The sequence below is a fragment of the Schistocerca gregaria genome, chromosome 2, assembly GCF_023897955.1.
Source record: "Schistocerca gregaria isolate iqSchGreg1 chromosome 2, iqSchGreg1.2, whole genome shotgun sequence".
Lineage (NCBI taxonomy): Eukaryota > Metazoa > Arthropoda > Insecta > Orthoptera > Acrididae > Schistocerca > Schistocerca gregaria.
In genome coordinates, this window is record NC_064921.1 from 361,084,676 (window position 1) to 361,102,478 (window position 17,803).

At 42.5% G+C, this 17,803-nt stretch overlaps 1 protein-coding gene across 8 annotated transcripts in view; it reads left to right on the forward strand.

The window, feature by feature from the left end:
* Positions 1–17,803, forward strand: part of LOC126337072 (sodium-dependent phosphate transporter 1) — a 267,042-nt gene that overhangs the window by 84,365 nt on the left and 164,874 nt on the right. Inside the window, exon 1 of one of the 8 annotated variants that reach the window (XM_050001411.1) lies at positions 14,944–15,094. The exons of 4 other annotated variants lie outside the window; for them this stretch is intronic. The gene's annotated coding sequence lies outside the window, so the exon portion shown is untranslated. Of the gene's footprint in view, positions 1–14,943; positions 15,095–17,803 lie in introns of those variants that run through there. 3 more of the 8 variants (XM_050001409.1, XM_050001414.1, XM_050001413.1) reach the window with 3 other exon arrangements.

The window sequence follows — 17,803 nt, forward strand, 5'->3', positions numbered from 1 at the left end:
GGTGAGAGGCTACAACCCTGTCTCACTCCTTTCCCAACCACTGCTTCCCTTTCATGCCCCTCGACTTTTATGACGGCCATCTGGTTTCTGTACAAATTGTAAATAGCCTTTCGCTCCCTGTATTTTACCCCTGCGACCTTTAGAATTTGAAAAAGAGAATTCCAGTCAACATTGTCAAAAGCTTTCTCTAAGTCTACAAATGCTAGAAACGTAGGTTTGCCCTTCCTTAATCCAGCTTCTAAGATAAGTCGTAAGGTCAGTATTGCCTCACGTGTTCCAACATTTCGACAGAATCCAAACTGATCCTCCCCGAGGTCCGCATCTACCAGTTTTTCCATTCGTCTGTAAAGAATTCGCGTTAGTATTTTGCAGCTGTGACTTATTAAACTGATAGTTCGGTAATTTTCACATCTGTCAGCACCTGCTTTCTTTGGGATTGGAATTATTATATTCTTCTTGAAGTCTGAGGGTATTTCGCCTGTCTCATACATCTTGCTTACCAGCTGGTAGAGTTTTGTCAGGACTGGCTCTCCCAAGGCCGTCAGTAGTTCCAATGGAATGTTGTCTACTCCGGGGGCCTTGTTTCGACTCAGGTCTTTCAGTGCTCTGTCAAACTCTTCACGCAGTATCGTATCACCCATTTCGTCTTCATCTACATCCTCTTCCATTTCCATAATATTGTCCTCAAGTATATCACCCTTGTATAAACCTTCTATATACTCCTTCCACCTTAATGCCTTCCCTTCTTTGCTTAGAACTGGGTTGCCATCTGAGCTCTTGATATTCATACACGTGGTTCTCTTCTCTCCAAAGGTCTCTTTAATTTTCCTGTAGGCAGTATCTATCTTATCCCTAGTGAGATAAGCCTCTACATCCTTACATTTGTCCTCTAGCCATCCCTGTTTAGCCATTTTGCACTTCCTGTCGATCTCATTTTTGAGACGTTTGTATTCCTTTTTGCCTGCTTCATTTACTGCATTTTTGTATTTTCTCCTTTCATCAATTAAATTCAATATTTCTTCTGTTACCCAAGGATTTCTAGCAGCCCTCGTCTTTTTACCTACTTTATCCTCTGCTGCCTTCACTACTTCATCCCTCAGAGCTACCCATTCTTCTTCTACTGTGTTTCTTTCCCCTATTCCTGTCAATTGTTCCCTTATGCTCTCCCTGAAACTCTGTCCAACCTCTGGTTCTTTCAGTTTATCCAGGTCCCATCTCCTTAATTTCCCACATTTTTGCAGTTTCTTCAGTTTTAATCTACAGGTCATAACCAATAGATTGTGGTCAGAGTCCACATCTGCCCCTGGAAATGTCTTACAATTTAAAACCTGGTTCCTAAATCTCTGTCTTACCATTATATAATCTATCTGATACCTTTTAGTATCTCCAGGGTTCTTCCACGTATACAACCTTCTTTCATGATTCTTAAACCAAGTGTTACCTATGACTAAGTTGTGCTCTGTACAAAATTCTACTAGGCGGCTTCCTCTTTCATTTCTTAGCCCCAATCCATATTCACCTACTATGTTTCCTTCTCTCCCTTTTCCTACACTCGAATTCCAGTCACCCATTACTATTAAATTTTCGTCTCCCTTCACTATCTGAATAATTTCTTTTATTTCATCGTACATTTCTTCAATTTCTTCGTCATCTGCAGAGCTAGTTGGCATATAAACTTGTACTACTGTAGTAGGTGTGGGCTTCGTATCTATCTTGGCCACAATAATGCGTTCACTATGCTGTTTGTAGTAGCTTACCCGCATTCCTATTTTCCTATTCATTATTAAACCTACTCCTGCATAACCCCTATTTGATTTTGTGTTTATAACCCTGTAATCACCTGACCAGAAGTCTTGTTCCTCCTGCCACCGAACTTCACTAATTCCCACTATATCTAACTTGAACCTATCCATTTCCCTTTTTAAATTTTCTAACCTACCTGCCCGATTAAGGGATCTGACATTCCACGCTCCGATCCGTAGAACGCCAGTTTTCTTTCTCCTGATAACGACATCCTCCTGAGTAGTCCCCGCCCGGTGATCCGAATGGGGGATTATTTTACCTCCGGAATGTTTTACCCAAGAGGATGCCATCATCATTTAATCATACAGTAAAGCTGCATGTCCTCGGGAAAAATTACGGCTGTAGTTTCCCCTTGCTTTCAGCCGTTCGCAGTACCAGCACAGCAACGCTGTTTTGGTTAATGTTGCAAGGCCAGATCAGTCAATCATCCTGCAACTACTGAAAAGGCTGCTGAAGCGTGAAACTGAAAGGCCTCTCCCTCAAGCAGGTTTTTGTAGGGTACTAATGTTTTTTTACTGGTGAGTGATCTCTTTTTAGAGAACACACAGAGGAATTGGCATCCATTGAAGTGATAGGTGATTGTGCGCAACTAAGTTTCTCCAGTCAGTACGCAAAAATGGAGGAAGACGTAGCTTCCAGCCTATTACATTGTATTAAACAACTGTAAGGTTACAGAAACGTGTCATCCCAACTAAAACAATAATATTTAAAGCCATTCATTAATTTAGTACCGGTACCAAACTATTTCCACATGCTACAAACTATCATATCACTTCATAAAATTCACTGTGATCGTGGACAACGTAACGTGACTGATAACCTAGGAAACGTAATGCAGTGTACCGTCCCACTTAAGTTGTGAGATGTGAATGTAGATTGTGATACGGGCGTTCTATATGTAATGTGAATATGTAATGAATATGTAATGTGAAAGGTAGGACTAAATGAGATTACTCGCTTGCCTGATGATGTTACAAACTTTCAGAGTTGATGGAAAGGTGTAAATGTATCAATCTGAGGCAAAGGACACTGGTCCAGAAACGACAGAGTGTAAATAATAAACGAAAATCGTTCTGGTACCTGTGACAGTCTACTTCAAGCTCTTTGCTTTCCATATTTTGGGAGGGAGTAGTGTGGAGCAAAACAAGAAGTAATTGTCAAGTAAACATGAGTTCTAAAGTGTGTATCTTAAGAGCTATGAGCACTTCTTCAGCAGAAGAGGTGCTTCCCAGTAGCAAAGATCAGCAAATGCTCATAACTTTGAAGATATGCACTTTAAAACCTACGTCTACTGGACATTGTTTTGCTTTGGTTCATAGCACATCCTCCCAAAATATGGAAAGAAAAAGAGCTTACAGCAGAAGTGATCAACTATCAGAGGCATCAAAATCAGTTTTTTTACAACTTTCGACTCAGTCGTTTCCGAACCGGTGTCCCTTACCTCATATTGGTACGCTTACCCTTCTCAGTCATCGCTGAAAGTTCGTATCATCATGGAACCACCTTGTATGTGATAATGGGAAACCAATCACGTGCATTTTCATTCAGTGAAATACGCTCATGCGTGGATAGCCTATAGAAAAACATTTCTCTAATTTTTCGTGATTTTAGATACTTTGTAATGATACGGACGCATTTAAGCGAATTTCTATAGACTTGACTGGTATGGCAGATACATCATGCTGCAACGTGTGTTCCAACTCTGCCATGTATGTTGTACGGATAATAAACAATAATAATGTGCAGCCTCAAAGTCCATAGTATTCACATAACAAAATACATTGCCACTGTGCACGTTCCAGAAGCCATCGTCGTCGATGATGGAGAGCTTGAAATGTATTTAGTGACTGAAAACATAACTGCATCTCTCAGATTTTTCATCAACGGTTTTGTCGAGGAAAATGGTGTAACAATAAGTCGCGAAACGCAGGAAGACGAAATTTCAAAGCTAGAAATAAATCAGTTGTTCCAATATCTCAATAGAAGAGAGATATGGATTTTATGTATAGAAAATTAGTTACATTTATCTGTGTTACGCGGCGTGTGCTCAGACACACGCACGCACGAGAGAGAGAGAGAGAGAGAGAGAGAGAGAGAGAGAGAGAGAGAGAGAGAGAGAGAGAGAGAGAGCGCTATGGCATGGCCTAGAGTACTAATGCTGATCCGGGATGTTGGGAATAGTGCCGAATTGGCAGCACAAGGGTTACCAGGGCATCAGCGGCTCCTTAATAGCTCCGCAAGCAGTAACAGATCCGGGCGAGCTCTGTTCCGTACAGCGATAAAGGGAGCTGCCCATGAGCCGACGGCACGCAGAGTCGGCTCTTGGCCAGCATCCCTGTGCCCGCGCAAAGTGCCGCCGTTGCCAGCGGGGAGGGCCCAGCTGACAGAGCCGGGCTCTTACGCCCTTGCACTAGTTTGCTGGGCTGCTTTGCCAAGACCAGTTGTCACTCCGGCACTCGACGTATGCCTGCCAGCTCAAAGCGCGCTTTGTCACGGCCAGCTTTTTAATTGGGGCGGGAAGATTGACGATGGCAGGTTTGTGGGGGGTGCGAGTGACGAATTTGCTGAGAACTGAATTTCTTGTCAGCCGTATATAATCTCGCCGCCCTAAATATTCGCGAGGTGGCGTTCTATCGACCACACGCCAGCACTGTTTCACCCTGAATGCTTCCTGTGGTCGTGTCACGCGCCCGTTTTCACTGTCGACGCCGCTCATCTACTGAATTGTTCCTCGTTAGGTAAATCGACACTACTGTTCTGTATGCTGTGCCCATAAAACGAACTTCTGTTCATTCCGTTCCAAACAGGTAGTGCAGTATTCAGAAAAGATTTTTTCGTCTTCTATTATCTCTGTAGATTGATCTATTTGATCTACTAAAGTTCCTTCAGCTCCTTACAAAAGATGGCCGGAATAGGAACGATATACGCATTATCTCTGAAAAGCCATTGTGCATAAGGAACGGATCGCTGTGTAGAGTGACGGAAAAAAAATCGCGACACCAAGGAGTAGTGCGAATAAACGAAAATTGGCTGGTGTGTTTCTACATATGAAATGTGACGCCTATTCCGATTTCATGGCAGTTGCGTAAAAGTTGAGATGTCGTAGAAACTATTAACAGGAATGTAGTCACTGTACATGACTGCTGGCAGCGATGCCCACGAGAATGTACGGTCGCAAGAAACTGGACGGCCACGTGGCACTACCGAGAGAGAAGACAATCGTGTTCGGCGTATGGCTTTGGCACATAATACTGCATCTGAAGCAGTAATTTGGGCAGCAGTTGGCACCACAGTGACACAACGAACTGTTAGACATGTGTTAATTCCAGAACAGCTCCGAGCCAGACGCTCTGTACCGTGGATTCCGCTGGTCCTCAAACCACCGCCATTTGCGACTTCAGTGGTGTCAAGGAAGAACTTACTACAGGGCAGGGTGGAAGTCAGTTGTTCTTCCTGATAAAAGCTGGTTCTGCCACAGTGCCAGTGATGGCGATGTGTTTGTTAGGAGGAGACCAGTTGAAGGCCTGCAAAAAACCCGCGTTCTAGACACACTGCACATACAACTCAAGTTACGGTCTGGAGTGTGATTTCGTATGGCAGCAGAGGCACACTCGTGGTTATCCCACATATTTGGCTGCAGATTTGTACCTTAGTCTGGCGATCTGACCTGTTGCACTGTCATTTGCAAATACTATTCAGAGAGGTGTTTTCCAACAGGATAACGCTCGCCCACAGACCGCTGTTGTAACCCAACGTGCTCTGCAGGCTGTCGATATGTTACCTTGGCCTGCTCGATCACCAGATTTGTCTCCAATCTGGCACATATAGGACATCATCGGACGACAACTCCAGCGGCATCCACAAACAGCTTTAACCGTCCCTGTATTGACCGACAAACTGCAACAGGCATGGAAGAGCTTCCCACAAACTGACGTCGGCATCTATACAACACACTGCATGCAAGTGTGCTTGCTTGCATTCTACATTCTGGCGAATACACCAGTTATTAATGTGCTAATTTCCTCATTTGCAATCGCTTATCTCGCTCTTACATTAACCTGTGATATTGAAACTTTAAGCACTTAAATATGCTACCTACACAAATTGTTTTCGAAATTTAATTATTCTACATTACTTTCTGATGTTGGAATTTTTTTCCGTTAGTGTATGATGTTGCCAAATTTTAGATTCCTCTCTGGACTGCGAGTCATTGAGCAGCAAGCACAGAGTAAAAATTTCCTGACTATAATAGTAGACAGAAAAAAAACACCAAGTTCAATGGCGGCACATAATCATGATGTGCTTTTAGTTGATAGCAACAAAACGTCACCAAGTAACTCTCAAGAACAACAGTTTGTAAAAAGAAAAGGAAAATTCTGCGGATTGACTTTTTTCCCCTTTGCAATTCTCGAAGTTTACTTTCGCACGAAATATTCCATCCTCTTCTCCTGTTAACCTAAGAACGTTTCTGCGCGTATATTCCCGTATAACTATAGTCTGCATTTAAAATGCTCACACAGTTGGTAAAATTTGGGCTATGTTGCAAATACGTTAAATCTCCTCGGAATTAGGCATGGTCTGGCAAATACTTAGGTACTCGTTGCCTTCTGCATTATGAAAGAACCTCCAAAAACATAAATTCAGCATAGTTAATGTTATTTGCAAAATGCATAATAGATTTCAAGACAACATAGCTTTCGCTTTTTTGCATATTCAGTCCTTATTTATTATAGCGATATGAGGTCTTAATGATTCACTGAGCTTTGGGCACGGGGATAATGTAGTAATTGAAAGGAGTTCAGGCAACACTATCAGCTGATCCAGCGATTGAGATAAAACGTGAGAGAAAAAGCGGCTAAAGGCCAGTAATGGTACTACGATGCGGAGTGATTATCTTGAATTGCAATACAAGCAGCAGAGTTGTTTGTCAGATCGCCCAGCACAGGTGGTTTTATTGCCCCTCACACACAAAAAAATGACAAGCCAGTTATGCTCTCAGCACCAGTCTGACATCTTGGCAACATCTTAGAAAAGTTTCGTTATCCCATTATTTTAGACGATTGATAAAAGATTTGTCTAAAAATGGTTTTGCATTCTACTATCCCAAGAGTACATGGGCGTGGGGCAACAGTGTGCAATGCGTACTTTCATTCCCCGTTGGAGAAAATACGGATTACAAATAAATGCATGGAAAAACAAATTAAGATCTGCTTACTTTTTCGGCGCATTCAAAAAGTAAATGTCGTAATCATCTGATAATAAATCAGAAAAAATTTTTATTGAGGAAAATGCAATACTGCACTACTGCTTGTTCTTCCTCCAGTTAGACAGTTTTTGTCAATTGGCCAAGGCGCCCACTGCTTATGCCGGTTTTAAGATATTTTTTCAAGGCAGCCTTTGAAAATCCGGTGGCTTTGGGTGCTTTTCGCAATGACCTCAGAGAGATCGTAGAGCGGCTTTGTTAATGGAACTTACAGTTCACAACTCTTTGTGCAAACATGACGTCATCTTGACGTCAAATGCACATAGACCACAGGACCTGATACCGACTTGCGTTAACAGTCGATGCAAGGTGGTTGGCAAATACTATATTGGATTCCGTAATTTCGTAAGCTACAGCCTTGCCTCACTCCTTCTCATTCAGTACTTTCTTTTGTACACCTCTACTCTCACAACTGCAATTTAGTTTCTGCACTAATTGTAAATAGCACTTCGCTGTGTGTATTTTACCCCTGCCACCTTCAAAATTTGACTATTCCAGTCAACATTGTCAAAAGCTTTCTCTGTCTACAAATGCTATAAACGTACATTTGCTTTTCCTTAATCTCTCTTCTATGAGAAGTCATAGGGTCAGTTGTGCTTCTCGTGTTGCTACGTTTCTCTGGAACCTTCCAGTTTTTCCGTTCTTCTGTAAAGAGTTAGTGTTAGTATTCTGCAACTGTGACTTATTAAACTGATAGTTCGGTAATATTCGCACGTATCAGCACCTGCTTCCCTTGGAATTGGAATTACTATATTCTTCTTGAAGTTAAGGGATTTCGCCTGTCTTTCACATCTTCCTCACCATTCTGAAATACTAGATGTTATTCAAATAAGTTATATCTGTAAGTTCCCCGCTTACCCCCCCCCCCCCCCCCCACTCTCTCTCTCTCTCTCTCTCTCTCTCTCTCTCTCTCTCTCTCTCTCTCTTAGCTCTTATAGCTCTTATAGAAAACTGTTCAATATGTTATGGGATTCAGTACTGGCTATTTTTTTTAAATCGGTAAGTCGTCTCTCTCGGGGCTCGTAAAGGCATATTAGGAAAAATAGTGAAGCTTTTCAATAAGTTTCGGAGTTATTTCTTGCAACCACACTAATTTCTTTCTGAAACACAGTCCAATCCACATGAATGCACAACTTCACATCTTTATAAACGACGTAACTTCGCGGTTAACTACACTGCAGCAAAGAAAAAGCATAATCTGAAGTTCTCACTATTGTTATTGTTATGAAAGTAATGTTCGTTCCGCGTGTTGTGAACCGAACGATCACTTAAGTCGATAGAAAGCTCTTCATCTTCGGCACAGTGTGTGACGTCAAAATGACGTCACGTTTGCACTAAGTGTTGTGAACAGTATGTTAACTTTGCTGGACATCGATGTTTTCTTAAGACATCCTTTGAAAATCGGGTGGCTTTGGATGCTTGCCGCACTGACCCCGATTTCAGTAATGTCAACGATGACCCATTACCGGCCACGGTAGGTGTCGTTTCGGTCTGACATCTACAGGCACATACGACAACGACCGTGACACTGAGTTTCACCATGTGTCCTACGTTACGCGTAGTGTCTGGTCTGTCGTGAAATCCTTCCCACTGCGGGGAAACGACCTTGCGGATGAGACTCAACTCGTAACTAATGTTGTCAGCTTTTTTAACTCTGTAAAGAACAAATTTCAGTTCGGCATAATAGCGGTATTTCATTTTTTACCCTGGACAAATGAAAAAAATTGAGGTTTATTGGTCTTTATTATGTTTTAATCAGGAATGTATTCAACAAGCTTTTTATTTTATGTATTAAAAAAATCAGTGCAGTTTAAAATGTAATTCACTTTTTATCGAATTTGGGGGTGCATTTATTTCATACATCTGTCTCCACCACCAGGTCAGGGGGTTAGAATAGGCCCAAGGTATTCCTACCTGTCGTAAGAGGCGACTAAAAGGAGTCTCATCTGTCGGCCCGTATGTGGTGATCCCCTGTAGGATTTGATCTCTATCTTTCAAAATTTTCCCGAAGAGCAAGCCAGTTGGGGAAGGGCGCATTACATGGTGCATCGTGTCCATCGTGCAGTGAGATTTTAGCCCACTTACTCGATGCGTCATTGCAGTGCCACACATTCTCCATCTCTTGGACGATGACACCTTCCTGGATGCGTTTTCCACCTTTCACTATGCAGTGACTTTCTGTGCCAACGATGACCATGAACTTCTTTGCACCTGATATCCAGCATGGTAGCCAGTCCGTTGTGGTGGGGCCGCCATGTACCCTGTTGGTTGTAACTCCCTGACCACATGGGGATCTCTCTGCTAATACCTGTGCCGTTAACGCCCCACGTATGCCAAGGAGTATTTGCCCGTCACCCTGGGGCATCTGGACTCCCGGCAATGGCTGCCAGGTGGCCTTCGCTGCGATTGGGTGGCGCCCATGGGGAAGGCCCCTGGTCGGAGTGAGTGGCATCAGGGCGGATGACATGCCATGAAGTGTAGTACGTCATATCTTGCTGGTGGCCAAACTCCAGCAATCTCTAAGCGATCAAGGTCTATTTCACTGAAAAAATACGGCAACCAGCCACTTTTTAATGCGTTTTTTTTTATTTACGCCAATATGCATTTCGGGTTTGCACCCATCTTCAGCCTGCAAATTACATGGATCTTCAGTTACTACAGTAGTACAATCTCGACAGCAGTTTGGATGCTGCAGCAGGCATTCTCCTCTCCTTGTTTTTTCTTGGCTTTTCTTCTTTTTTGCAACAACACACACTTTTGATCGCGTATTTTGCACACGCGCACTGCGTTATCCGCTATGTTGTCGTAATTACAGTTCTGGTAACTAACACGAATTAGAACATAGGCAAGTTTGATTCTGACTGAAAAATCGTCGTGTCATATTACTGTTAGAACGGACAATGTCTGACAAATTAGCTGTCTCAAGATGACTTGAAATATCGGAACTGTAATCGATAATTATTCCATAATTGCAATGGAAATTTTATTCCTACCATGTGCACGTAGTTTGTATCGTGTGTAAATTATGATGGTACATTTGTTTTTAATCCAACATGTTTCCTTCCTTCCTTCCTTCTTTCCTTCCTTCCATATACTGGTGAGACCCAACGTAAACAATGTCAAAACAATAGTTTAAATTAGTGTAAATTACTATTATTACACATAAGCCATCTTCGGGAGAGTGGAGTTGAGCATAGGATCCCAAAAGGGGTTGTGGTATTACAAAACGCAACAGAACCAGTCCCGGCGGGACATTTAAAATTGCTGGAAATCAGGACGTCTGGCAACACAGACCTCTGCCGGTATGTCGTGCATCTCCGTTTTGTCGCTCAAAATTTAATCTTAACACTGCAACGTCTTTTCCTTGGGTCACGCCGATCCTTTACGTTACAGATATTGGTAAGAATGAAGAAGCGAATGATACAATCGAGATAGGAGTCTGTTCTGGAGGGGTGTTCGCAAGACATAATTGGCAGCGAACTGGCCCCGAACGTTATCGTTAGGGGTTTGAGACACGACGAAGTTAGCAGTTTTAACCGCTCACATACAGTGGTGAACGTGGGGCTGAATCATCTCAGAAAATGGTGCAAAATAAATAATACTATTATGTGGCGCCGATTGCCAAAGAAGTCGGGAGTTTTGTAAAACTCCATCTGCAGCCCAAGAGCCAGGCAGTGTGCCAAGAGAATGGAAATAGCAAACGGAACTACAAGCTCCCCTTCCCAGAAATCCGGTCAAGTGCAGTTCTTAAGTCTGTGCTGCCGTTACATTATATAGCTAATGTGAACTTGAAAGCAAGTACATGTAAGTGAATTGTTCAAGCAGTTGTTTAGAACTTTGAGCAATCACATTTCCGTAATAATATGAAACATTAAATTTTGTAATCTGCCGTAATAGCAGCTGGTACTGAAAAACAGTAAACAATATTTTACAACTTTCGCTCCTCCTTCACCCTAAAACAGATGATTTTAAACGCTGACACTTTCGGTTACTGAGTTTGTTTCGTGTAATGTAAATTTAGGACATCAGCTTGAAAGTGAGAAAAACTGCCGAGCGGTTCTAGGCGCTACAGTCTGGAACCGCGCAACCGCTACGGTCGCAGGTACGAATCCTGCCTGGGGTATGGATATGTGTGATGTCCTTAGGTTAGTTAGATTCAAGTAGTTCTAAGTTCTAGGGGACTGACGACCTCAGATGTGAAGTCCCGTAGGGCTCCGAGCCATTTTCAAAAACACTGATAAAAAAGGAACAAAGCATAATAGTAATTTTCCAGAATTCTTAACACACAAACAAATAGAACGTTGGCGAATCTGGTGTTGATAAATATAGCGAGTCTGTGTTTAACGTGTTAGTTTTTGAATCAATGTTTGGTCGGTGGGGGTAAAAGTGTGCAGGGGGCAAGAGTACCCATTAAGTTTTCAGGTCTGTAGAGCAAAAAGTTCACCAATCCCTCGTAAGGCAGCATGTTCGTCATCTCTTCAGTTGTCTCCTAGAATTTTGAGGCAGTCAAACGCTTACAGCTGGAAGACATGCGTGAAGACGCTTCTGTACGTTTTCGATATAATATTTGTATAGTTTTGATTGTTAGGTGAAAGTAAATCTATTTAAAAATTAGATACTCAGTGCCGGAACTGGCAGCTATAGATTTCCAATAACTTAAAATATGCTCCTCGAGCTCCACGACTTCAGTTGTGTGTTATCTGTAGACTGCCGGAAGATAATAGCAGAACTGGGTAGAAGTACGGAGGTGTAATGGGGTAAAACTTCGCAAGGCGTACTTTTACTCCATCAAGAAGTTATTTGCAAACTTTTACCCCATAACCTGTACTTTATATTGTGTAGTCCCTTCTAGCGTATTGAAGAATTTTTTTGTTTATGTTCCTTAGCTGCGTCGTTATTCACCTTAGAGAACGTAAATAAACATTTTCGCAATTTTTCTTTCGACTGACCGAGAACATAAGCTGGAGAGCCATTAACAGAGTCGCTCTACCATAAAGCTCTTGACGTTATTGAAAATGGGACCTCAGCACGGCAGCCAAAGCTCCACCGGATTTTCAGAGTAGCCTAAAGAAAATATCTTAAAACCGGCATGAGTAGTGGGCACCTCGGGCGATCCACGAAAATTTCCTCAAAAATGGTTCAAACGGCTATGGGACTCACCATCTGATGTCCTCAGTCCCCTAGAACTTAGAACTATTTAAACCTAACTAACTTAAGGACATCACACACATCCATGCCCGAGGCAGGATTCGAACCTGCGACCGTAGCGGCCGCGCGGTTCCAGACACTAGAGCCTAGAACCGCTCGGTCACCCTAGCCGGCAAAACTTCCTCATTGGTGGTAGAACAAGCAGTAGTGCAGTATTGCATTTCCATCGTTAAATCTTTTTTCCGCGTTGCTCTCAGATCATTTACATTTACTTTTGAATTTGCCGAAAAAATTAAGTTAGTAATTTTTCCTTCTATTTTCTTTGGTTTAGGGTGAAACCGCACATTGCATACTCTTGACACACACCATGGGGTAGGAATACACAAAATCATTTTTAGGGAAATTTTATATAACTCATCTTACAACTAGATAAGAACGAAACTTTCACACGATGTTGCCAAACTAGGTATTCATGCCTAATCGATATGTTGCAGTAATTTCTTTTTAAAATATATTTGTCAAAAACAAATAACTTGTTATAAAAACTGAATTTTCGTTGCACCGTGAGTCATAAACTAGTAAAAGTTCGAAGAAGACGATCAGCAATGTCAAGGCAGGACTGTTTTCCAACAGAGGTACTGCAATCATGGTTCACGTTCAGTTTCATGCCTCATACGCATAGGTTTCAATAATGCACCCCATAGGTGGAACTCAAGGCCTGGCGAAGGGTATCTCTCTCGTACCCCTCTCTTCACGCAATGTGTGAACTTGAGATTCACGAAACGTCCCATATCACGACGAAACTATAGCATTTCAACCTTGAAAATGTCTAAATTATTGTAGAAGACCGAAAGAAAAGTGGAAAAGGTCTGGTTGGCAACAGTGGTGGAAGAAAGATAACACTAAGCAAGGAATCCGCACGGTTTTTTTGGTAGTGGAAGGGAGAAAAAAGGAACAGTAGTAATTTCACGACATTTTATGGCTTACAGAAAATCTTCGGCAGTATAAAGTGAAAGAGATTCGAAAATCTTATACTAATATGACAACAAATGGGCTAGATATGAATGCTTAGTGCGTTGATCTCCTAGCCGAAAATAATAAAAATTTAGAATTTGTGAATGCGTTAGTCTGTCTTCGGAGCATGGAAATCGGGTGTGGATAAACAAAGTGACGACATTAGTAGTAGTAGTAGTAGTAGTAGGAAGAAGTGATTTCGTAAGATCAAAATCGCAACGAGAGAGAGAGAGAGAGAGAGAGAGAGAGAGAGAGAGAGAGAGAGAGAGAGAGATAGTTTAAGCATTTGTAGGAACAAGATGAAAGCGAGAAAGACACCACGGAAGTTTCCATCAAGTAAACTAAGGGATATCATATCGTGAGATTTGAAGGGAACAAATTTCTGGATGGGTATTATTCATGAACTTTGTGGAATAAAGCAGAAAACTGTTACTGTAGAGGAATGTTGAAAATTGTGGTCAAAACGACAAAGAAATGCTGCATTAAGAGAAAGAAAGATTGTCTCCTGTCTTCAGTCATGCCTCTTAGTGAGAACGTTTCCATGCGATGCGAATTCCGGAATTTTATGTAGTTGAGACTGTTCTCTTCACATTAAACAAAGAAGGAAGATTGTTGTGGAGTACTTTTGTTTAAATTTTAGACATATTTTGCCGATGGTTAGAAATCTGGAAGCTCATAATACGGATGTACGGTCCTAACCAAACAGTAATGCTTCCCTTGCCATAGAACACACAACGCAGGAAACATTTTCATAAAAAATGAATTGAAGACGCCATTCCTCAACTCTTTCCACACAGTTACGAAACACTCAGCAGTATTAAGTTTGATTTACCGCGTGTACTAGGTCCCCTTATCACGGTACGCTAACTTGTGTTTGTGTGGAAGTGTACTGCGCCGTAAATGTTACTACTACAGCCCGCTGCTAACAGTTCTGATGAAACTTGAAGAAGGTGAGCGTGTTGTAACTAGTCAACGCACTCTTTAGAATTTAACTTCCAGTAGACACATGGCACTGTCGAAGAGAGTCGGCGATGCAAGAGAATAGTTTAAAGGTTTCTTCGACATTCAAGTCATTAGAAACTGGCTCTTAAGCATCCGTTCATGGTGTAGCAAGGCAGTTCCTCTGCAAACATCTGTTCCGGGATGTTGTGGCTCTGTTCGCAACCAGCTGCCTGAAGGTTACTCATCATTCTGCAAAGTCAGCTCTAGCTAACCCTGTGCTAGCTGCCCTTCTTCTCTTGGATCGTTGTTCAGCCTGAGAGCGCTACAGCTGCGTAGCTGTCCTACTTTAGCAAGAAGGAGAGACTTGCGGTTAGCTGCATCATGTAAAGTAACTGTTTCCTACGAAAAATTAAGAGCGAAAAAATGTGGGGTAGCAGGGCTGAACGCGTATATAGGTGTGACTATTTTAGGGCCCTTTTTTCCCACACAGAGCCCTTTGAGGAAGAGGGAGAAGGGAAATGAATAGAAGGGTCGTGTCGTTTCGGCTGCTGTAGCCTCTTCAAAAAACGACCGCCTACACGTGCCTCTATAAACTGACCAATGAGCGGCCGTGCAGAATCGTGATGCAGCAGGTGTGAATTGATAGCGCCGTGGTGATGCAAGTAGCGCGTATCTGTTGCAACTTGCGTGACGTCACGGGAGGCCGGCTGACGGGCGTGCCCTTGTGCTTGCGTGACGTCTTGTACGGGCCCCCCGGTCTTGAAGACAGCGGAGTCTTTACTGTGAGACGGAGAATAGCTGACTAATATGGCGTTACGCAACTTCCCTCTCCACCGCACTCTCGCAGCCGGGTATATGAATGTAATACTACGAGCTCAGGACGTAGTCGTCGCCGGCTGTTCGCTCGCTTTCTACCCACTCGGGGTAAGTGCGGTTCTGATTTGTCGTGCTTTCGCGGTTATCATATATATGACCAGAAGCTCTGTCCATAATTACAGTCGGCATTTCTTTTGCTTTATTTACAAGATTTTATTTATTTCTGCGATGACTTTGCAGACCTGAACGTCTGGATACATCGCTCTTGAACTAATTTTGTAATCACCAGGTTCTGTTTCTTCCTTCCACTCCTCATCTTTGTAGGTTTTTTGTACATTACATGCTTTCCTTGATAAATTTTTGTAGTGTAAAACTCGCAACCTCGTAAATGGTTGTAAGTACTTACGACAAACGGTCATTATTATAAAAAGTTTCAGGAATCACGTCTTGGCGAGGAGGTGTTTGAGAAAATTACCTGCATGAACAGCCAGTGTCCACAATACAGCCGTTCGAAATTACTTCGAAATAAATTCGATGAATGCGAGTAACTGGGCCTCAGCTGCATTAGGCATAGATGTACTGCCTGTTGGTGACACATGAAAATTTGTACCGTACCGGGACTTGAACCCTAACTTCCCACTTATTGCGAGCGGTCGCCTATACCATAGGTTATCCGTGCACGCTGCCAGGATCGAACCAAATTTTCGTACGTCACTATCTACATCCATTCTCACTGATGCGGGAATACAGAGTATAGCTGAGAGCATTTAATGACGACTGGACGACACAGTGGTATACGAATATCGACAATGTGACTTGTGGAAGTTTAGGTCGGTCCTAATGGTAAAAGCGTCGGCCTTTGATAAGCGGGAATCCGGGTTCGATCCCGATCCGGCACAGTTTCAAATGTCACCAATAGATAGCACACATATACGTAACACAGTTGAAGCCAAGTTATTCGCATTCAGTGATTTTATTTATATGTGCTTGAGAAAAGTGTGTTGCTGATTCCATTGTCGTATCACATACTTGAACTGCACACTTTAGCACCTACGAATTTAAAGTACTTTCGAGGTTACGATCCCTCTCTAGTACCGTCGTGACTAGCGCCTAGCTCTTCAAAAGGGAGCGGCAAAATTATGTGTTGATCATGGCAGGTGTCTAGGTATAGGATAACCGTCGCAAATTTCTGCCTAAGATTGCGTTTAGTGTGCAATCAGTGGAAGGCCTAATCTACGTCGGCACTCGAATTTCTCGTACTGCATACACTTCCGAAGCCATTTGTCAAACATATTTATGAATTGCATTTAGGAAAAACTGTTACTGCTCTGGGAATATTTGTGCTAGCTCCATGAACATAATAGATTTTGTTTCACTGTCGGAACACCTCCGTTCATGTAAGTTAGAGCGTGTCGTACACGGTGCATATGTGTGCGAGAGGAGTGTGTATACAGGTGACGTGCAACATAAGCCGCTGTCTCTTCTATCGCTTGAGGTAAATTAGTAGTAGTGATTTGAGTTCGTTTCGAAATATTAACGACTCATTATGGCAGATAGGCTATTAACTGTGATCACCATATCATGACGAGTATAATGTACTCAACGTGGTAGAACACGAAAATGCATTACATATTCTCACCAATATCTCTCCCGCATTGTAGTACAAGTACATAAAAATTAAGACTTACTTCTGCCGGTTGGTTGATTTCAACATCAGTGTTTCAAGATTGTGCGATAACGTTCCGTCTTAGACGTAATTTTTAAAAATGGCGTAATACCCTCTACGAATGAAGACAAAATCGGAAGTCGACCGTGGCGTTTTTCGATATTGCATACCGGTGTTTACTTCAAGCGAGTTACGAAACCTACATCTAAATGGCTGGACGGGGATTCGAACACTGATTCCCCGAGCGTGATTTCAGAATGAGAAGCATCTCAGGGTGCCTACCGTTTCGACGCAGTATTTGAACGAAGGTGTAAACTGCGTTGATGAGGTAAGTGCGAGACAGAAAAATCGAAGGGATAACTTAGCATTTGTGTCAGGTACGAAGCAGCAAGTAGAATCGGTTAAGAAAGGTCGCTAAAGCGATGCCATCTGACCTGTAGGTAGTCAGATCAAAGGCAGATGACCGGTGTGTTGTCAGGAGATGGTGCGTCATTATGTTGAATTAGACGTCAAAAGGCTACGCATTGTCTCGTGGAGTAAGAGTATATGATACTGTCGATGATCCTTCCGAAGAAACAAAGGATATTGCCGTGTATTGATCAAACCTACCGGAATTACCAGCTGTGAATATTGTTCCGCCGGAATTAAAAGTTCATTTACTGCTGAATGGACTGTCAGATTACTTGGATTTAACTCTCCCCTATTCACGTGGATTACTTATCTAGCCTATACTAGCATCTGTATACTTCTGCAGCTTGAGATGCTTTTCGTCTTATGATGATTAGCTGCTGTGTATAGTTTCTCACTGATTTTACGAATGAATGTTACACCAAAGCCAGTATCTTGCTAATCAGGTAAAAATACACTTTACATTAAATTTATTCGCAGCTGCGAATGTGGACAGCCATCAGCTGTATAATGGAATGACGACGTGGGAATTTCTGCTGGACCGGGACTAGAACCCACATTTCCTACTTACCGCGAGCGTCGCCTTATCCGAGTAAGACTCACGGCCCGACCCAAACTTCCATGTGTCTACAACATGTATATTCTCGTACAGGGGAGGCATTTTACTTTGAAGTCGCTAGTCCAGTGTCGGCGGATAAAGGGGAGATTGCAGTGCATATACATGAAATGGTTGACGACATGTG